General features: G+C 46.5%; 1 protein-coding gene and 1 long non-coding RNA gene across 2 annotated transcripts in view; both read left to right on the forward strand.

The window, feature by feature from the left end:
• Positions 1 to 12,132, forward strand: part of LOC117065440 — a 35,387-nt gene extending 23,255 nt beyond the window's left edge. The window contains exons 2-3 of the long non-coding RNA XR_004429924.1: positions 9,705 to 9,928; positions 11,281 to 12,132. This is a non-coding gene — a long non-coding RNA (uncharacterized LOC117065440). The remainder of the gene's footprint in view (positions 1 to 9,704; positions 9,929 to 11,280) is intronic.
• KCNIP1 (potassium voltage-gated channel interacting protein 1) overlaps positions 1 to 22,538 on the forward strand; it is a 395,147-nt gene that overhangs the window by 61,582 nt on the left and 311,027 nt on the right. The gene's annotated exons all lie outside the window — the stretch shown is intronic.

Below are 22,538 nucleotides of genomic sequence, written 5' to 3' on the forward strand. Positions count from 1 at the left end.
GACGGTGAAACAGGGCCCCACACAGAGGCAGATGCAACTCCAGAGTCCTGCCTTCTTACTGTTAGCCATGCCCCCCCAGTGGGCTTCAGGGCTATTCTGGGATGAGAGATGATTGTATTTGTCAGATTTTCTATCAAAGTGAATATAGATGGTCCTCACCCAGTGAATGTGATTTTAGCACCTTCCCTGTTGCCCACCCTCCCAGATTCTGGAGGTTTAGAGGGAAACAGAGCCGGCTCTATGTTGCCCTCAAGGAGCACCCAGAGATATCGTGTGGCCAAGACGATTGCACCCAAGCGATGCTAATTGATTGCAGCCTTGCATGGACCTAGCAGGGTGCTAGAGCTCCTTGGGAGCACTTGCTCACTTTTACCTCATGGTACCTCCTCTATCCCCACTAAGGATCAAATGTCATTATGATGCCCGTTTTACTGGTGAAGAAGCTGAGGCTCAAAGATGTGAGGGGACTGCCACACAGCCAATATGTGGCAGAGTCACGGTTCAAACCCAGGGGTTCGTACCTTCAAAGACCAAATTCTCATCCACTGTGCAGACAAATATTCTGGCAGAGGACAGGCAGGGGACAGAGAGAGAGATAGAGAGAGAGAGATTACATATGCACATGTGTGCACATGTGTATGGCGGTGGCTCTGTGTCAACCTGGAAGGCTTCTTGGAGGTGGTGAGGTCTAGTGGAATCCTAAAAGAAAAGCCTTAAATGCTACACTAAGGAATTTGGATTTTATCAACTTTTTTTTCTTTTTTGAGCAGAATTGAGACATGATTATATCCCCAACAAATCTATATTTAATAAGCAACTCCGAGGTGCCAGACAATCTTCTAGGTGCAGAGAGGCTTGCAGACACTTAATATAAGATGTATTCTCTGCCCTCTCCTAGCTTCAGTCTACTTGAAACACAGATTTATTTAGAAGATAATAAGTAACAGTGTCAATAAACCAGTGCCAAGCATCAAATAAAAGTCAGAGAGTAGGTGCCATGGAGGTCAGAGGAGGGGGCAGTCTGGGCTCTGGGTTGGTCAAGGAAGGCTCCCAGGGTAGATGGAGAGGGAGAGGTTGGAGGGGTTATGGAAGATTCCAGAAAGGGTGCATTTTAGGGCTGGGGCCTAAATGTGTTTGGCCTAGTGTTTGGCAGTACAAGTTTCCCCATGCTTAGCAGAGGGCCTGCCCATAGCAGGTGATGGTACATGCTGGCTGAATGAATACATGTTGGACCCAATGAAAAGAAAGGACAAATGGTTGAGAGATGAGGCATAACAAAGGGACTGGGGGTTGCAGGGATGTGTGACCACTGAGCCTCTAACCAGCCCACCAATGCAGTTTAGTTGACTTGTGGCCCCACCAGGTAGATGAGCTTTCTTGACTTTCCTTTTTTCAGGTCCTGCAGGCACATCTGTGGGAGCAGCAAGTAGAGTCTATAGGGGAAAAGCAGGAGAAAAGATGGGAGAAGTCTTGGGGGACAGAAGGAGGAAGCCTTGAATGTGAGTCCAACATGTTAGCTTTTTTCCTGCAGGCAGGAGGCAGCCATTGAGGCCTCTGGACATTCAAGTAGCAAGAGGTAAACGATTTGGAGAGATCGATCTAGCCCTCCAAGGGGGAAAGAGGAAAAATGCTAAGGAGAGGGTTTCAGGAAGTGACTCCTGCTGTTTAAAATGTGCAAACCCTTTCATCCAGAAATGTGACTTCTGGACATTAGCCCCTAGATCGCGGAACAAATGTGAAGAAACAAAATCAGCAAAATGCCTCCTGGAGGTCCTTGCAGTGCTGTCTTGGATGGAGAAAACTAGAATGCAGCTTCCTCCAGGGGTGCAGTGCAGAGTGAGGGAGCTTGCTTTTTCTCTGCTGGCTCTCGCCTCAGGGCCTCTGCACCAGGTGTTCCCTCTGCCTGAAACGCTTTTCCCTGTCCGGTCGCATGGCTTAATCCTTTTCTTTGCCGAAAAGTCCCCTTCTCAGCAAGACCTTCCCTGATCACCCTATTCAAATTTTCTTCCATACCCCCAGCCCCTTGTTTACAGCACACATCTGCTGCCCCAGGCACCCAGCCCCGTGACTATCTGACATACTCTTCATTTTATTTGTGTATCTTCTATCCCTCTGGAATGGAAACAGCAGTGGCGATTGTTGTCTGTTTTGCACACAGGCTGTATCCTCAGTGCTAAAGCAGTGCTTGGCATAGTAAGTGCTCAGTGAAGATCTGTTGAATGAGTGAATGAAAGAAGGGAGGAAGGAAGGAATGATGGTGGGTAAAGCCGCAAGTGTGTGGCCTACACAGGACATTAACTTGAGCACCAGAGAGCAGACCAGGGCAGGTCCTTGGCTCCCGTGCCAACCTGCATCACAGAGGACTGCGGGGTCTTGGTAGATGAAGCCTGGCCTGGGTCTCTCAGGGCCCTCTGGCTGGGGCCGGGAGGCACAGCTGCAGTGGTGGACACTTTCAAACTCATCACGCCTGGCCTTGGCAATCAATGGGCTCATTTTTTGTCATAATGACACCTTTCTAAACATAGCTATGCAAAATTAAAGTGTCACAGTGCAAATGCTGCAGCTGTGTGGTACTAGAAAGAACTCTAGGTCTTGAGTCAGAAGAGATGGACTCAAATCCCAAATATCTAGCCATCTCTCTCTCCTGGGTGTGGCCCTGCACTTCTCTGAGCTTCAGTTTCTTCATCTGTAAGATGGGAATGGTACTAGTAACTGTGTCACAGACTGTTGTGAAGGCCGAGGAATTGAGCATGGTGGGAGATTTTTGGAAGCTGAAAAGCATCACACATTGGACGTGACTTTTATACATAAACATGTAGAAATGGTCTCCTGACTGCATCCTTGGCTTCCTGGTCTGCCACATGGAATGAGGGCAGGGTCTCCCTCTCAGCACAGACTGGTCTCCTCCACCAGCGCAGCCTCCGCTTGTCACAGTGAGAAGGAGCCATTGACTGACTCAGAACCCACTCACCTCTCTCTTACATAGGGAAATCAACAAACCACAACCATTTATGAATCCTGCATGTTCCCATAGTCTTGTCCAACTGTATCTGCTACCATTCCTGAGTGGAAGTTAAAAAAAAAAAAAAAGGCAGCGCAAGTTGAAGATGGGAAAGAAATGACCTAAGGTGACAGTCAATGTAGAAGGCAGATATGTCTTATCCTCACAGCAACTAAGATTAATGGGCATTGAGTGTCAGGAGCCCTGCCTTGGGAAGAACTCTGAGACTGGCTCCAGAATTCTGTAAATCCAATCAAGAGTGCTGCAATCAGTTAGCAATGTCTGCCTCAGGCAAGGGAGAAGAAACTATGGTCTGTATGTCATATCTAATATTTTCCCTTACATCTAAGATACCCTCTGCTGTGAGACATGCAATCAACCTGATGAAGTTTTTTAGGAAAAAGTCTATTGTTAAATCAAGTTTAACCTAAAGCTACCTTCTTACATATTTTAAGTTCAGCCCAAATGTTTCTCTGCACATTGTGAACTATAACAAGTAGAGATATAAAGAGACTGTAGCCTACACTTGTGCCAATCAAGAAGTTTTGGCCAATCAAATGTGGCCAACTGTTAGAACCATATTCAAATAAGGCAAATGCTGAGCTATAACCAACCCAGCTGTTTCTGTGCCTCACTTCTGTTTTCTGTGCATCAGTTTCCTTTTTCTGTCCATAAATCTTTTCCCACCACATGGCTGCACTGGAGTCTCTGAGTCTACTCTGGCTCAGGAGGCTGCCCAATTCAAAATCATTCATTGCTCAATTAAGCTCTTTCAAATTTAATTCTGCTGAAGTTTTTCTTTTATCATTCTATTAATGCTAGATGTTGCTTGTTGAATGGATCCCAGTTTCAGGAACTTACAAAATGTGTGTGTGTTTGAAAGAAGGAAATCATTACTTGCTATCCTTTCTCTATCAACATCTACTTCAGGTTTTCAACTGAAAATTCAATGAGTATTCTCTGGAGTATAAATAAATGTGCTGAATCTACCTGGGCTTTTCCCACTCTGTGGCTTCTTGTTTCTATGTGTGATGCGAAAGGGGAGCTGTAGAGATGGGGAAGAGATTCTTCTAGGTGTTGGGAAGGCTTCCAATGCCCAGCACATAGTAGGCACTCAGCAAATATTTGTTGAATGAATTTTTAATAATGAACTCAGTTTCTGCATAACTTTTCATGATTCATAAGTGCTGTTACCTTAGCTAAGTTTAAATGTAGTATTTTATCTCCTGTCATATATATTCTTCTCTCTTTTTCTGTGAGTAGACACCATGATAATCAATCGGGATAACTCACGAGGATGTTGTTTCATTGTTTCTGAGTGAGGGGATGGGGCTGATGGAGGACACTGGGGAGAGGCTTGCCTGCTGATTTCTTCCTGCTTTTGTGTTTGTGTTTGCCGTCTGCCTCTCCCTTACATTTCCTTCAGTGTGTTCCTATCCTTAGATCCCTAATCCTACAGCCCAGGACTTTCTACAATGGCACTACTGACATTTTGGACGGGATAATTCTTTGCTGTGGGGGACTGTCCTGTGTGCTGTGACATTTAGCATTATCCCTGGCCTCTACCCACTGGATACCAGAGGCACCCCCCACCCCCAGCCGTGACAACCAAAAACGTCTCAAAACACACTGTCCAGGTGAGAACCACTGCTTAGCCTCCCCGGGGAACATGGCTGGTTCCTTCTTTCTGAACAGTTTCAGAAGGAACATCAAGTATGCAACAAGCCTTCTGACTTCATGGTCCAGACCAGTTTCGGGCCCACCATCCTATCGACCCTCCAGGCTCGTATCTCGAAGGAGCTCTCTGACCATTCCCTGGTGTCTCTCTCATTTGTTGTCTGCTCCCCTCCACTGGGCTGTGAGCTCCACAAAGAGTTTTTGGTATCTTGATTCCCTCTCTATCCCTGGGGCCCAGAAGTGCCTGGCACTCAATAGGTTCTCCAGTGGATGAAGGTGAGGACCAGGTGACTAGCATAGCCTCCCTGTGGAGGTGACGTCTCCATGCCATGAAATTGCCAGCCTTGGGAAGTGCTGAGGAAGAGCACTCCAGACAGAGGGCACAGCCACTGCACAGCTCTAAGGCAGGAACAGGCTTGCCTTGTGGAAGGCTGCTGGAGAGGAGAGGGGAGCGGGATTGAAGAAGGGTGCTCCAAGAGCCAGAAGAGCTAGTCAGGAGGCCACAGTGAGGAGTGCAAACTCAGTTCCAGGAGTGACAAGAAGCCCTCTGGAAACCTCCCAGATGTCCCAAGGTCTACCCCTGGCCCACTCTCACTCTCCTCTCTCCTTGTCGCCCAGCCTCACTCTGGGAAGGCTGGGGAGGATTCCTAAATCTGGTCTGAACTCCTGAGGCTGAAGCCAGAGCTGACGTGGTCCCAAGTCATATCTCAGGGTGGGAGAGAGTCGTCCCATCAAGGAAGCAACACTACTAGGGCAGCTCAGCGCTCAGCCACCCCTCTAGCCTTCATGGGCAGGCCCTCAATCCGGAACCACAAACTCCAGGCCCAGGCAGGGAAGGCCTGGATCCTCCACTTCTGCCTCCTCCCGGAAGTCAGCTTAAAGAAGTGATGAGGAGGAATGATCCTTGAAGAGACTCGTCATTCCTGGTCAAACCATGCTGGAGATCCGGGGTTTGCTAACTCAGCCTTGTCACAGGGGACTTCCCTTCTGCCTCAATGCTATGACAGAGCTGGTGTTGAAGGTCTTTAACGAAAAAGCTACATTTCTGCATTTAAAATGGAGATCAAGTCACTCAGTATCTCTGGTGTAAGAAGACATTTGGCAATAGTAACAGCTAATTTTTTTAATACTTACCATAACTCGTTTTACCCATTTCCTGTCTAGAAAAAAAAAAGTGCAGCTCACTGCCAGCACTCATTTCTTGGGGCAAACAGGAAATGAGTTAATCCTAACAACAACCCTGTAAGGTGCATACTTTTATCATCCCCATTTTACAGATGGGGAAACTAAGGCAGTGAAGTCTAGTAATTTTCCCAGATTCACTAAAATCTCTAAGATAGGTTTAACAAAGAAATCCACCCATTAACCCTTAAATAATATCCTCTTTTTAAAATTAGTGCTAGAATATGGTGCCATATCTTTTTAATTGTGTATATCTTTTGACCCAGCAATTCCACCACTAGGAACTAAGCCTAAGGAGGTAAAGTATTTAGCTAGAAGGATGCAGTATTATTTAGTATGTGGAACTCAATGAGAATCTCCACTAAGAGGGCTTATTTAAATAAACTGTGATGCCTCCATATAAAAGTAGCTGTTCAAAATGACATCTGTTTGTATGTACCAACATAAAAAGATATCTAAATTATGTATTTTAACAGAAAAGTCCAGAATAATCACATTTTTGTAAGCAGTCATTTTGTCTGAGGACTGAGATTTCTATTGACTTTTAATTTCTTATTTTCACTTGTCTATAGTGTCTAATTTCTCTACAATGGACATGTACTACACTTATAATAAGAAAGAAACTCAATAAAAGTTATTGAATAAAAGAACAAGCAGCCAGAAATCTTTCTTTCCTGGGGAATTAGTGAGCCTCTTCCTCCCTGAGAGTAGAGGCTATAGCTGCTTTGCTGGAACCTTTCATTTGTCCCAAATGCTCCACTCTCTGCCAGTGGGAGATGGGGTCTATATTTACCTGGTCCCTTCTGCGTGAGGCCAGCTTGGCAGAAGTCACTGCCCCTCCCAGAGCATCTGACTCTGCAAAACCCTCTTGTCATCTGGGTTCTGGTAAACTCCCCACTCTGTTTTTTTTTTTGCAGGTATAGAGATAGTAAAAGCTCTGCTGCCCTGGCCCTGGTTCTAAATGCCCCCTGGTGTTTTCTCTACACTCCCCTGACACCTTGATCATGAGTCATTTTGTGAATGAACCCTCCTCAAATCACCTGAACGTAGAGTAGCATCTGCTTCCTGTTGAGGATCTGACGAATACACTTACCTGATTTGCTGTCTCTTCTTTTCCTAAGTCCTAATTTCCTAAAATAAAATGACTCTCCAATTCACCTGTCCGCCTTGCCCTTCTCTCCTCATACCCAGTCTTGCCCACTAGACATCTTCGTTTGGACAACCAGGCAGCTTATAAGCCTCCTGATGCCCACCACAGAAGTCTGACTTTGTGCTGCCAAAGCTAAATTCTGTCTTCCTTGAGCACCACTCTTCGACTTTCCACCCACTCCAAACCTGAAAATCACCTTTGTCTGCCCCTCCTTTAATTTTGTACATCTCATCAGTGCCCAAAGCTTCTGAAATCAACCTCAGTAATGTCTCTTTCAAATAACCCCTTCCCTGTCAGGCACGGTGGCTCATGCCTGTAATCCCAGCATTTGGGGAGGCTGAGGTGGGTAGATCACTTGAGGTCAGGAGTTCAAGACCAGCCTGACCAACATGGAGAAACCCCATCTCTACTAACAATACAAAATGTGGCTGGGCAGGGTCGTGTGTACCTGTAATCCCAGCTGCTGGGGAGGCTGAGGCAGGAGTACTGCTTGAACTCAGGAGGTGGAGGTTGCAGAGCTGAGACTGTACCATTGCACTCCAGCCTGGACTACAAAGTGAGACTCTGTCTCAAAAAGCAAAACAAATAACCCCTTCCCATCATTTCTCCAGCCCCTTCCTCCTTGAGTCCTCCTGACTGGGTCCCACTGGCTCCCTGCTTCCCCCTCAGTCTGTTATGTGTGACTTCTGGGTAAAGGTTCTCAAAATACAATTCGGATCCCATCCAGTCCCCTACTCAAAACTGTACCCATGGGATCAAAACCAAACTCTGCAACCTTCCATTCAGAGCTTTAAAAGTACTTTTCAGTCTGTCTCATTCCTCACCACTAACAACCTTCCCTTCAATCAAACTGAACCATTGTATCTACAGAAAGGTCGTCCCACCTCCAAGCCTTTGCTCACACTGGGTCCTCTGCTGGATCACCGTCCCTCCACATTTCCAGGTGTCCCTCAAGACCACTCAGCAGCAGCTATCCACACAAGTTCCTCGGCCCTGGCTTTCTTGCCCACAAGTAACCAGTTCATCCTTCCCAGTCATATAGCCCTCTATTTACATTTCTTTTCTGGAAGCTATCATTTTTCACGTGCCATTTGAGTGAGTGTCCTGATTAAGACTATATTTTCCTGGAGGGCAGTAACCTTTCTTATTTGTCTCTCTATCCCATAACCTTAGCAAAAAAACAAGGGACAGAACAGGTGCAAAGTCTACATGGTTACTGAATTAACAGATCTTCCTAAAGTGTAAACGTCGTTGTCCAGGTGAATGGAAGAAGAGAGCTGAGACAGAGGGGACAGGCAGATTCAGTGTCCAGTGCTGACCTCTGAAATGGAAAAACATGGTCAGTCCTTAGGAGGCTGCAGAGACCAAGACCCCAGAGAGGTTTGGAGGTTCCGTAGCAGAGGAGGAGCTGTGGACCATGGCAGGACCCTGATGCCATCAGCAGAGGAGGAAGTAATCAGAGAGGTGGAGGAAGGAAGCCAAGGGAAGTCAAATAAACACCAAGTATTCCCTCCCTGTCCAATGCTGTGACCTGCATAAGCCACCACTCCCCCAGTGTAGACTCTACCCACAGAAGAAGGAAGAAGATAGAACTCTGGATTTGAATATAATTCTAAAATAACCACATTTACCTGAAAATGACTAGGTTGAGTTTCCTGCTTCAACCAGAAATGGAGCTTGGAGTCAGAAATTATGTGGAGTTATAGAAGAAAAGTCACCATCTTCCATCTCTGAGTCGTATGATCATTTTAGACATAACATTGTGCACTTACAGCGTACCAAGTGCTTAATATATGTGATCTCATTTCACCAAGGAAACTGTATAATTTATTGCTTTAGCTGACAAAATTCTGAAGGAGGTGCTGTTAATAATTGCATTGAGATGCAGGCCTGAGCAGGCCATGATTTATGGCTGCCCTACATCTGACCCTCACAGCATCCATGGGAGAAGGAAGCATGCTTATGCCCACTGACAGCTGGGGAAACCAACACTTGAAGTGATTAAGTCACAAGTCCAAAATCAACAATGGAGCTGCAGTTCAAGCCCAGGTGGTCATTTACCAAAGGCCATGCTCTTTCCACTTTGCATGGGACCGTGACTGCTGGCTCTACCCAGCTTCCCAGTGCGACCTTTCTCTGCCCACTGTCTCTCTTCTCTGGCCAACAGAAACACCATGAGACCACATATGTAACATTGCATTTTTTCATAGCCACATTGAAAAGAAAAAGGAATCAAGTAAAATCTGTTTTATTATGATATTTTATTTAACTCAATACAGTTGACGCTTGAACAACACAGGTTTGAACTATGTGGGTCCACTTACACATGGCTTTTCTTCAGCCTCTGCCACCCCTGAGACAGCAGGACCAGCCCCTCCTCTGCCACCCCTGAGACAGCAGGACCAGCCCCTCCTCTGCCACCCCTGAGACAGCAGGACCAGCCCCTCCTCTGCCACCCCTGAGATAGCAGGACCAGCCCCTCCTCTGCCACCCCTGAGACAGTAGGACCAGCCCCTCCTCTGCCACCCCTGAGATAGCAGGACCAGGCCCCTCCTCTTTCGCCTCTTCCTCAGCCCACTCTACATGAAAACAAAGAGGATGATGATCTTTTTGATGATCCACTTTCACTGAATAAATAGTAAATATATGTTCTCTTCTTTATGATCTATCTTAATAACATTTTCTTTTCTCTAGCTTCATTTACTGTAAGAATACAGCATATTCCCAGCAACTCAGGAAGCTGAGGCAGGAGAATCACTTGGACCTGAGAGACGGGAGATTGCAGTGAGCCGAGATCGCACCATTGCACTCCAGCCTGGGCAACAAGAGTGAAACTCTGTCTCAAAAAAAAAAAAAAAATACAGTATATAATGTATATAACATATAAAATATGTGTTAATCAACTGTTTATATAATGAGTAAGTCTTCCAGTCAACAGTAGCCTATTAGGAGTTAAGTTTCTGGGGAATCAAAGGTTATACACAGAATTTAGATGGCATGGTGGTTGACACTTCTAACTCCCACATTGTTCAAGGCTCACTGTATATTCAAAATGTTATTCAAGATGTAATCAATAGAAAATAGTTATTCATGAAATACTGTGTCTTCTTCTTCTCCCTTCAAACCCATTTCTTTGTATTCAGTCTTCAAAGTCAGTGGGTATTTTAACCTTACAGCATATCTCAATTTGGATTACTCACACTCTAAGGACTCAATAGCCACGTATGGCTGGGGTCTACCATCTGGACAGCGAGGTCTAGCCCTAATCTAGGCAGAAGCCATTTGATTGGGTTCTTGATACACTGCCATCTGGTGGACAGACGTTCCTTGCTTGAAAAACCACCTCGAAGGAAAGGATCAGCATCTGGGAAAATAGCACAGTGGGCCTCAGGATCAGCTCCCCAGAAAGAACTTGGGGTTGGAGGGGTGTTGTTGCTGAAGATGTCCCCAGGGAAGATGTACAGCCATGGAGCAAACTCAAGTCACTTACGACGTCGGCAAACCTTGGCCGTGGTGCACTCTTGTTTCCTGGTTGCAAAAGGATTTAGCAGAAAATGGTAACTCTTTTCCAGAAGGCATGTTTAAACAGCTCTTTAAAAAGCAGGAGTTTCTTTCACACCCAATTTCGCCACGTGGTTGTGTGAAGGGCTTCTCCCCAGAAATCATGTGATCTCTCTTTTCATTCATAGTAAAAACGTTTCTTCTGTCTTGGCCCATTATGGCTGCTATAACAAAATATCATAAGCTGACCTTATACACCACAGAAATTTATTTCTCACATTCCTGAAGGCTGGGAAATCCATGATTAAGAGTTGGTGTCTGGTGGGAGCCTGCTTTCTGGTTCACTGATGGCATCTTCTTGCTGTGTCTTCACGGGGGTGTAAGGACAAGGCAGCTCTCTGCAGCCTCTTTTCTAAGGGCACTAGACCTATTTGTGATAGTTCGAGCCTCATGACCTAATAATTTCCCAAAGGCCCCACCTCCCAACACCATCACCTTGGTGATTAGATTTCAATATATGAATTTGGGAGAGGATAGAAACCTTGAGACCATAGCGTCTGCCAAATTGTATCTTCCTCACTCAAATTGAGTGGGTGTGGTTATTCCAGAATTTCAGTGAACCAAGATGTATTTTTCCAACGTGAATAGTTGATTAAGAACACTTGATCAGGGTCAATGTTATTCTGTACTTCCGAATCACTCCCACATTTGAAGGGGAGTTTTAAAAACAACTTTGTGTGAATAAAATGATGTGTCTGCATCACTCCAGGAAGGAGTGTTTGGAGCTGAAATGACTTGGCAGAGAGAATAATCCATTGGGACATTCAATAACTTGGCATTGAGAGTGTTTTCAGCACCATGCTGTCCTCAGAATAGTGTTAGAATTTATATAAACACAGATGTGACTTGTGCCTTTAAGGAGAATACAGTCTTCCCAGGAGAGACATGAAAAACCATCATAGATAAACAGAAAAAAACAGCATCAAGGGCAGAATATAAATTGGATGTAAAACAAAGCATTTGAGGGCAGTGAGAAAGGAACTTCATTCTGGTCTCAGCTCTGCCACCCACAGCTGTGTGACCATGTCTCTGTCACACAGTCTCTCTGGTCTTCAACTTTATCATCTCATATTAGCAAGAGACAGTCTGGACAATTTATGCTTCTAGAATAAGGAAACAAGAAGAAAAGAAAACTAGTACCCAAGAACTTCAGTGACTGGCTCAGGAAGAGTTACTCAGCAGTGAGGGGGTCAGCATGAGCCCAGGCGCAAGAAGCCGGGAGTTGGAACAGGAAGGAAAGGTGTTCAACTGGCTAACCTAGAGGAAAGTGATTGGCTGGAGTGTCTGGTTTATGTTTCAGGGATGGTTAGAGATTGCTCTGTTAATAGGCAAAAATTGTTGCCCTAAAGAACCTAGAATCTAAAGGGGTGTTTGACATAATCCAGAATAACAGGTCGCAGAGATTATTTTACAGAATGTTAGTACCTCATGATGTTAATAGATACATAACAAAACAGACCTCTTTGCCGTAAGACTTCTCAGAACCTTTAACATTCTATGATTTTCCCAAAGGGCAGAGAGTATGCAGCATTTCCCAGACTTATTTAATGGTGAACACCTGTTATCCTAAGGCAGGCAGATTGCTTGAGTCCAGGACTTAGAATCTACCCTGGGCAACATGGCGAAACCCTACGTCTACTAAAAATACAAAAATTAGCTGGGCATGGTGGCACGTGCCTGTAGTCCCAGCTGCTCAGGAGGTTGAGGTGGGAGGGTTGCTTGAGCCGCTTGAGCCCAGGAAGTGGAGGCTGCAGTGAGCTGTGATCACACCACTCCACTCCAGCCTGGGCGACAGAGCACGACGCTGTCTCAAACAAACAGACAAAAACCTCACAGAACTCTCACTGCTCTAGACCTCACTTTTTATAGATAGGGAAACTGAAAAGGCAAGAGGCAAGTCCAAATTTCACAAAGATAGTGGCAGAGCCAAGACTGGATTTTTGGTCTTTTGACTCCAATACCCAGTGACTTTCTTTTTTTTTTCTTGTTTTTTTTTTTTTAATTCCTATTATACACAATTTAAGACACACAAAGAGATGAAAAGACTAATACAAGATATCCATGCACCACTACCTAGTGTAAGAAATAAAACATCACCAACACAATAACCCCCCCTTGTGTACCTCTCTCCATTTGTCTCCCCAAGGGAACCCATATCCTGAATTTGGCGATATAATATATGAAAATTCTGGTGGAATTTCAAATAAGTCATACTGTCTTTAGAAGATCTTCTTAGCATCTCCCATGATTTCTAAGTTGTCATGGTCTTAGAATTCAAAACAAAATCAAAAAACTCCACTTGGCCCAGAAGAGCAAAGATTAAAAGCCAGCCTCAAGGATCCCCAGCTTGGCTACCTGCAGCTCACAGCAGCTTGGAGAAATTTTATGAATCGGTGAACTTTTTCATTCTCAGATGGACTCTTCAGATGGTTTATCAATTCTGTTAGATGTGGGGGTGCATCTGGCTTTATTCTGTGTGGAATTTTTGGATGAATTCACTGCATCACCCCTCCCCTCCACAGGCCAGATGGGGAGCCGGGTGCTGTATAAATGTTTAATTGTGGCTCAGTAAAAATATTTGCTTTCAGTAGCTGGAAGCTACAGAACGGAGGTAGCGCTGTCTACTAGAGTTGCCAGACTTCATTCTAATGAGAACAGAAATAAAGGCTGATTAAATCAAATTCCCCATAGTGTAGAACCACTTAAATAAATGTTTCATATTGTTTGCATGATGATTTTAAAATGTAACAGCTGCTTATGTAACCATTAGGTTGGACATAAATCATTCATCGCCATCACTGCTGTCAAAGCAGCACTGGCTCCTTTTCTTCTGCTGCTGACATTTCCATTACTAGGGAGCTTCTCAGACATGCTGTTGGGTTTCCTGTCCTTACCCAAGTGCGGGGTAGCAGGAGACCGAGGGAGGGGATAAGGAATGAAGAGCAGGCACAAAGCCGCCATTTATCGAAGGCCTACTTTGCACATGTCCCGTTGGGCTGGCATGTCACATTTCATCCTCCCCACAAGGAGGCATCACTGTTCCCATTTTATAGATAGGGATGCTGAGGCCTATGGAAATGAAGTGAGCTGCCCCCAGAGTAGGGAATACAGCCCGTATGTGAACTCAGGTGTGTCTGAGCCTTGGCAACTCACACAAGGCTGTCCAAGAACAAAGGGTGCATCCCACCCCAAGGCTCCACACACCTCAGGCCTTTTAGCAATGATGAGATCAGTGAAGAACACACCAAGACTCAGAAAACTGCAGAATCCTTTGGGCTGGGGCTAGGGGTGGGGCAGGGTAGATACTGATCCAAAGGATTTGGACTCCTTTTCTTAGGACAAATCTCCATCCTCTCTCCCCTGTTCACTGTGACAGCCTTCTGGCTCCCTTGCCTCCATTCTTTTCCATCTCAATCCATCATTCACCAGTAGCCTGAGTGATCTTTTAAAAGTAGAAGTCAGATTATATCATTCTCCTGCTCAAAAGCCTCCAGTGGCTTCCCACCACTCTTAGAATAAAGCCTAACCTCCCACCTTGGCCCTCAAGGCCTTTTATGGTATGACCCCTGCCAACATTTGCTCATTCATTGCTACCCTGCTCCTTTATCTGGGCATCTTGGCTTCTTTCTGGTCTTTAGGCACAATAAGCTCATGCCTACCTAAGGGCCTTTGCACACGCTGGAACCATCCTCCTCAGACCCTTCCCATAACTAGTTTCAACCTGTCATTCAGACCTCAGCTCCAAATCACTTCCTCAGAAAAGCCCTCCCTGCACCCTGGATTGAAAACTGCCCTCCCCTGCACACACTCCACACCATAGCTCTGTCTCATTTACTTTACAGCACTGAACACTGTCTCTATTTCTTATTTGCTATTTTCCTGTCCCACTATAATGTAAGCTCCATGAGAGATATCTGGCCTGTTCTCCACTGCTTCCCCAGTCCTAGAATGGTGACTGTAATGTAGTACGTGTTCAATAACTATTAATTAAATATATGAATTAACTTGTCTCATCCTTTCCCCCTGCATCCAAGTTGGGTGAACCCTGACCTGGCCCCTAGAAAGAGAGAATTTGATTCTGAAAACCAGTTCTTACCTCCAGGCTCAGGCCCCAGGCAGGAGCCTTTCTCCAGGTGGCCTGGCCATGCAGGTGATGGCAGTCACAGAGTGAGGCAGAGAGCTGCTGGAGAAAAGCCAGGAGGCCCTTTGGGGTTCCCTGCATTCCTAGGAAGGAGGATCCCTTGGATCCAAGCCTCCAACTCTGCAAAGCTGAGTCTAAAGGATACACAGAACACAAGACATCCTTCTGTTGCCACCAAAGCTTCTGACACCCCATTTTAGCTGGAGAGAGACTTGGGCGCAGTTCTTGAATTGGCTGCAACTCCACCCTCCCTCCTGCAAGTGCCTTTTCCTCTGCCATGGAGGCCTCTGTGCCATGGAGAGGACCACTAGACCTCTTGGGGTGAGGGCTCTGGGTGTCAGTCCCCTATGCCCTAGCAAGATCTGGAAGGCAGGAGCCACCTTCCCGCAGGCAGGCAAGGTCCTTGAAATACAAAGTTGTCTGTGGCACTGGTCCATTGACCATCCTACTGCTTCCAGTGACAGAAAATGTTGCATCAGTGGCAGCCATGGGGACAGCTTCCTAGTTCCTGAATTGCAGCACTGATCCGTGGTGTGCTGTGGGACTCAGGCATTTTCTCAGCAGCTTTTGAGGTAGTGGCCCCAGGCAGGTCAGTTCGGCAGTGTCCTGGGGGTCATTCCTGGAGGCCCAGCCTGGTGGCCACTTCTTCAGCCCTTCCAGTGATTTGGAAGCGGATGATTCCTTGCAGTAAGTCCCTTCCTCCTCGAACCACTGATTGATGCAGAGCTCCTCCATGGTAGGGACTGGTTCTCTTAGGCCCCTGTATCCTCAGGCCCAGCATGCTTGGGAAAATGTTTGCTAATGCTATGTGACTCAAAAGGAATCCTACACACACACACACACACACAATTTTAATATTATCAGTCACATCAGCCCCCTGAGGCAGCTGCTCTGTTCCAGACAAATCCTGTTAATAACACTCTTATTTTCCAGCTCAATTTGGAAGCCTGACCTTGTCTTGCTTTGCCTCCTACTGAGAGTTAATACTGGGACATACTGAAGGGCGAAGGCTTGAGTCACAAAGTCACAGGAATTTTGGCAGTTACGGTCTGCATGACACTAAGCAAATTAGTTACCACTGGGACTCAGTTTTACCAGTCTGCAAAATGGAGCTATCAGCTGCATCTAGCATTATGGGCGCTGTGAGCATGGAGGGCAGTCTGCACAAAGGGACTTCCCAGGTTCACGCCAGCAGTAAACGGTAGGACGAGGCCCTGATAAGCACAGCCTGCCATGGGGAAGGGAATTAATCCCCAGCTCAGAACCCCTGCATCCTCACCCAGGGGTTCCCTGTGCATGCAGATGCTTGGTAAATGGCAGTTGCTGTCAGCACTGTCTGATTTACCTGAAGGGAACAGTTCACACTCCACCCAGATTTTCACTGCAGCAGCCAAGAAGGAACTTCTGGGAAAGCACCTGCTTCCATCCAACTCCCAGGAGGGGTTGGCAGAGGGTGGAGCCAAGAACCTGCATCCCCTACCAGCCTGCAGAAAGCAAGCCATGTTCTGGCCTCAGGGAGCAGAAATCCAGATAGAAACCATCCCATGTGCAGCCTTTGCATGGTCACAGGACCAACTCCATAGGGAGAGGAAAGAGGCCTCCTCTCAGGGATGGGGAGCTGAGAGCAGGACAGACCTTTTCTGACTCAGCCCAAGGAGGGCTGGAGCAGGGGCTGCAGGTTCCCTGCTTTGTGCTACAACACAGGGCAGGGGAGAGTCATGGCCTCCCAGATCTTCTTCAGGTTCACCTGCAAAATGGAGATAATAGCATCCTCCTCTCCAAGTCATGTCCTTAAAGATGTGCTGAGAGTCACTAGCTAGGCAGACCCAAGGCAGCCGTTTCTGGTGCATTAGGACTATCAGCCAGAACCCCTGCATTCCTAGCTCCTCCTGCAGCCTCCAACGACCAGGAGAGAAAGGCATAAGGTATAAGACTCTGGGCCAGGTTCTGGCAGCTTATGGCTACCCTTTTCTTGTGTCTGGACAGGAGCACTTTAGTTACAACCAGCTCATCTAATCCTCACTGCTGCCCTATGAGGCAGGCATTCTTACTTCCCCAGTTTTGAGATAGGCACAGGAAGGAGAAGCGACTTCCCAGGTTCACGCTGCCAGTAAGTGGTAGGACGAGGCCCTGACAAGCACAGCCTGCCATGGGGATGGGAATTCATCCCCAGCTCAGAACCCCTGCATCCTCACCCAGGGGTTCCCAGCCGATGCGAACAGGGAAGTGACCAGTCTCCACTGGTCCCCTGTGGTAGGTCTCCACCTTGCCAGCCTGCTGCTGGGCCCCAGGGCTGTAGGGTCTGCCACCTGTAGGGTCTGTCACCTCCTCGACTTCCTCTTGAGAAGCTGCTCCCACCCTCTCGCCTTCCTCCAAAGGGAAAGCGTGCTGCCAGGCAGCTGGAGCGAGATGACCCACAGACAACTCTCCCCATCACGCTCCCTGCAGCATGAGTCCCACCCCCAACCCCAGAGTTGGCAAGCTGCCCAGAGCCTCCCAGAGGAGGCCTATGCGTTAACTTCATATTTGGTATTTTCAGCATATGGTAGAAAAGAAATAGTTTTGTTATATTTACAAGTGTGATTTTCCCTTCCCAGAATGCCTTCCTCTCTCCTCCATGTGGTGAGCTCCTATTCATACTTCAAAACCATGCTCAACTATTCCCTGCCCACCCGTTTCCTTCCACTCCTCCCCTTCTAATGTGGATGTGTCCCAGGGACAACATCTGTGTTCCTCAGTGAAGTTGAGAGAAGCTGCTCTACATAAGAAAAAAGAATAAGGAGGTAAACTAGAAATGGGAGGAAGCTGGGAAAGGCAGGGTTGGTGGAAGGACTTATGGGGACGCTGTGGCAGCCACCTGAGGGTAAAGAACTTGAGAGCCAGGGTAGCTATGCTTAAAGGACTTTGACACAGTGCAGAAGGTAGGATGCAAGGCCCTCTTCAGTCTCTCCATGAAACCACAGTCAAAGTACACATTACTCAACCATGCTTTGGAGCTCGACTTGGGCTTAATGCTGTCTTTTAAAATTATTATTATTAAAACAATAGTCCAGGCTGATGGAATTTAGCAACAAGGAACATAATATCTGACACAAACATAGCCTAAGCCTTGATATTTGTCACCTTATATAGCAAGAGATCAGGGTGTTGAGAACTTTAAGGGCAGCTCCGTTATGTCCAGGCTCTGGGCAGTTTCTGGGATTCTACCTGCTCTCACTCCAATACTCACTGGCGGGGGCTGTGTCTGGTACAGACATCACAGCCTCATGAAACCACCTACACTAAAGCCAGTAGGAAGAAAGGTGTGTGTTGCCTTCACCTTCCCACCCTTTATGTGGGGAGGAAAATATTTGCCAGGTGACCTACCTTTCCCTTCTCAGTGCCCCTTTGATCAAAGTCTGGTTCTATGTCCCTGCCCAGCTGCGGGTGGTGCTAGGTAAGAAGGTGTCTGGGATGTGACAGTCTGCTGTGGGGGCTAAATAAGGAGGACATGAGAGGTCTGCCCTCTGCTTGTACTCCTCTGCTGAGGGAAAACTTGCTGCTCCTGGATACCACCCTTTCCCATCATATCATGTCCTGAAGTGTTAAGAATTTTTCCCATTGAATCACTTGAACCCAGGAGGCAGAGGTTGCAGTGAGCCGAGATCACGCCACGGCACTCCAGCCTGGGCAACAGACTGAGTCTCTGTCTCAAAAAACAAGCAAACAAAATTGCCTTTCTCCCACTGAGCCCAAGGTGCTTTCCTGGTAACTTCTCTTTGACCCAGTCCTGCCTCCTGCATCTTCCTTCAACAACCCTGTTCTCCACATCAGCCACCGGAGGGAACATCTTAAAACGCAGCGCTAGACTGGGCATGCCATTGTCTCTGCTAAACCCCTCAGTGAGTCCCCAGTGTCTACAGGATAAAATCCAAGCTTCATGGCATTGGAGGCTCACCACAGTCCTACTTCAGCCTAGTCTCTCTTCCTTATTCTTCCCCTACATATATAGATATATTCTCATACCATAGGTGAAGCAACTGAAATGCTTTTTATTCCCCTGACACTTCTTTTTATTCAAATTCTTGTTGTACAAATTTATGGGGTACATCTGCAATTTTGTTACGTGCATAGATTGTGTAGTAGTGAAGTCAGGGCTTTTAGGGTATCCATCACTAAAATAACGTATGCTGTACCCATTAACTAATTTCTCGTCATCCACTCCTCCCCTACACCCTCACCCTTCCAAGCCTCCATTGTCTATTATCCCACTCTCTACATCCATGTATACAGGTTATTTAGCTCCCATTCATGGAGGGAACATGTGATATTTGACTTTCTTCACCTGGCTTGTTTCATGTAAGATAATGAACTCCAGTTTCATTCCAGTTGCTACAAAAGATGCCTCACAGAATTTTAAATGCTTATGTATACAAACACACACCCTCTTTGTATTTGGCTACACAAAACTAACAAACCTTTGCGAAATGTAACCTACAGGAAATATGATCACATGCAACACTGGACATGAGGCAGATGCAATATACAAATCCATAAGGTAGACTCAGGTATTTCAGATCCTGACCACCATCTCAAGTTTACTTATTAGACCACAGACCAAAGACTCCCACTGATGTCCCCACAGATTTCACCACTTATTCCTCTTGTCCCACACACTCTCCTCTAGAGGATAGTCACCTGAGATACTTCAGTGACCTGCTCACCCTGGAAAATCAGGTGACAAGAATCATCAGTTAAGCCTGTGGACAGTGAGCATCTGTTGGTCTACATGGTGTGGTGGGCAGAAGGCAGGACCTAACAGGGGCTTTTCATGGTTCCAGTTCCAAACCTCTGACCATTCCAGTCCATGCTGCAGGCCCCCATTCTATTTATGGTTAGAGCCACACGATTTACATGTACTGTCTCAGGTGCTTCTTGAAACACTGTCTTCTCCAGTTTTTCATAAGCCAATGCCCCTGACACTTTTATGTTTTGTCCAAGTTGTTCTACTTGCCCAGCATTCTCTTCCACCTTCTCCAGCTGTCAAACTCCTACACACCCTTCAAAGTCCAGGTCATGTGTCCTCTCCCTGACAATGATTCGAGCTGAAGGAGATTACATTGCTACTTCCTTGGCTCCTATCATACCCTGTATGGCTAGTGTAGCACTTAACATTGCTTGGTGCTTGGTGACTTTCCCAAACGTTCATCTGTACCCAAAGATGGGAAAGTCCTCACTTTCCCATCACTTAGGAAATGCTTGCTAAACCAAAGACTCAGCCCCTCATCAGGAACCAGTGAAGGATAGAGCTGGGAAAGAGGAGTTGTGGACGTGGGGACTATGTGAGGCTCACGGAGGTGAGCCACGAATGGTAGCTGCAGCGACGATTGTTGCCCTACTGTTACTATGTGATTACTGATCTCAGCCCTTCTCTTAACTGACCCCTTCCCTAGTCTCATAGATGAGGGGCCAGCCTGCCTCTTAGAACCCAGAATTTGCTCACTGTCCATGACTTCCTCTCATGGCTGGGAACATTCAGGCAGGATCTGGTCCCACTCGTGGGAGGGGAAGACAAAGAGTGCCATCCCTCCAAACCCTCCCTTCCTGCAGGAAGATCCCCCTGCCTCACTCCATCTGCAGATGCTGGCAAAGCACGTCCCAGCCCTCGTCTCTGAGGCAGAGAAACGGATTCCAATTAAGGGACTTGCGGAAAGTGGCCTCATTTTACAAGCAATTGGGTTGTGAATCGAAGCAGGCATTAAAGTTTACAAGCTAGGCTGGCAGAGGAGCCAGCAGGCCTTGCTGCCACTGCCTGTCAGGAGACATCTTCTCCAGTTACTCGACAACTGTGTGGAGTGAGTGAGGGGCCGGCACGGATCCCGCCCTCCACGGCTCGCGGTGGAAGAAATGCCCATTCATTTGTCTTCTTAAAACCAAGAATCAGGCTGCGGGAGGGCACAGGATCGTCTCTCTCCTGATAGGCTTTCCCCTTCTCTAGCCTTATGCAAGAATCTGGGGGATTTTTAGTTGGTGCTGAGAAAATAAGGAAAGAAATCACATTCGTAGACCTCTGCTCACAGCTGGGATCCCCATGCAGCTGAGAAATTTCCAGGAAATCACCTGGGTTCAATGGAGGAACTTAATACTTCAAGCTGTCATCTGGTGGGAAAGGGTGGTGGCAAGAAGTAACAAGATCTCCCAAATGGATCCAACAAGAGAGAAGGCCTCCTCATTTCCTTCTCACCCAAGCCCATGGGGGCCCTGGAAGACAGAGGTTACCAGGGCATCCAGGGTCTACATGGGCTGAGCTACCCAGACCTGGTGCAACGGGGCCAGGCATTCCCGCCAAGGCTCTGCCACCTACCCAGCAGGACCCATGAGCTCAGCACCTTTCTGGACTTGAGATGGGTCTGGTTTTGGCCTTTTCCCTCCAGGCTTCCTTCTGCCTCCTCCTCCCCACTGACACCTGCCTTTGCTGTCCCCCAGGACATTCCGCTCTCTTCTCAAAGGCTCAGGCCTGAGAGGTTGCTGGTGGGCAGATTCCATCTCATGGTTGAGCTGTTTGGCCTCAACAGCATTTTACTCCCCCTGCCTCTCTCTTCTCTCTCTCTCTCTCTTTTTTTTTTTTTCAAATTGAGCCATCTTCTTACAGCTGAGGTTTTCATATAAAAAAGCAAGTTGCTGGTTTCTCTTTAAAAGTAGGGCAATCTGGCAGTTCTGGGCTCGTGTAAAACAATTAGGTAGAGCTAAAAACAGGGGCTATTGATAAAGCCTGAGCTCCCAGCAGCCAAAGGACTTACCACACCCTTAAAAAAAATCCCTTCCTGCACTCATTTTTATCAACTCCCGCCCCTGCAGACATATATTGTAGGTTTTAACTAGAAACAAGAGGATTAGCTTTATTTAAACAGCAAAACTGCTTAAATGAGATAATGCATGTATTTGGAATGGTGCCTGGCACCTAACCTAATCCTTAGTTAATAAATATGTATTGAGCAAATCATCTTGATTATTAAAAAGACGGGCCAGCTGGACACAAGGATGCTAGCTCAGAGCTGGCACTTGAGGGCTCAGTAGAATATTCATGGCTTGGAGGAGGGGCTATGATACGAACCCATATAATCAGAGAAGTTCAGATGGGACATGAGAACCACTTGGTAGCCTAAATCCAGAGAAACTAAAGCCAGACTCACACTCTGAAGCTGGCAAGTGTTCATTTTTGGAAAGTAGAAAGTGATGATGTGTTATCCCAAGAGACTCCCGGGACAACATGCAGTGAGCAGTTGTCCATTCACAGAGTTGTCTCATTCACAGAGTTGTCTCATTCACAGAGACTACCTTGAACCAGGCTCTTTCCCTACATTTTGTTATTATATCCTCACTACAACCTTCTGAGGTGGAAATTAATATCCCCATTTTACAGATGGGTAAACTATCTAGTGAGGGTGACAGATATTATTGACATGACCATGAGAATAAATATAAATGAGATAAATTCTCTCTGAAGGAAAGGAATAGGGATTTACAATGGTGTAAAACAAAGAAAATGGGCCTGATCTAAGCGATCAGAGAATGTTTCTTTAAAGAAGTGACATTTAAGCTGAAGTCTAAAGGATTAAATGAGTGTTAAATAGGAGAAGATTGGGCAGGAGGGAAATATTATCCATGGCTCTCAATCCCAGATGCACAATTTGAACCACTTGAGGTTCACACACACAAAGAAAGCATCATGACCTGGTACAGTCCCAGTCTAATTAAATCAGTAGAACCCAGGTACCAGTGTTTTTATGTTTATTTTTATCTTATTTATTATTATTTTTTGAGATGGAGCCTCGCTCTGTCACCCA

The sequence above is a fragment of the Trachypithecus francoisi genome, unplaced genomic scaffold (genome assembly GCF_009764315.1).
Source record: "Trachypithecus francoisi isolate TF-2019V2 unplaced genomic scaffold, Tfra_2.0 Lachesis_group2, whole genome shotgun sequence".
NCBI lineage: Eukaryota > Metazoa > Chordata > Mammalia > Primates > Cercopithecidae > Trachypithecus > Trachypithecus francoisi.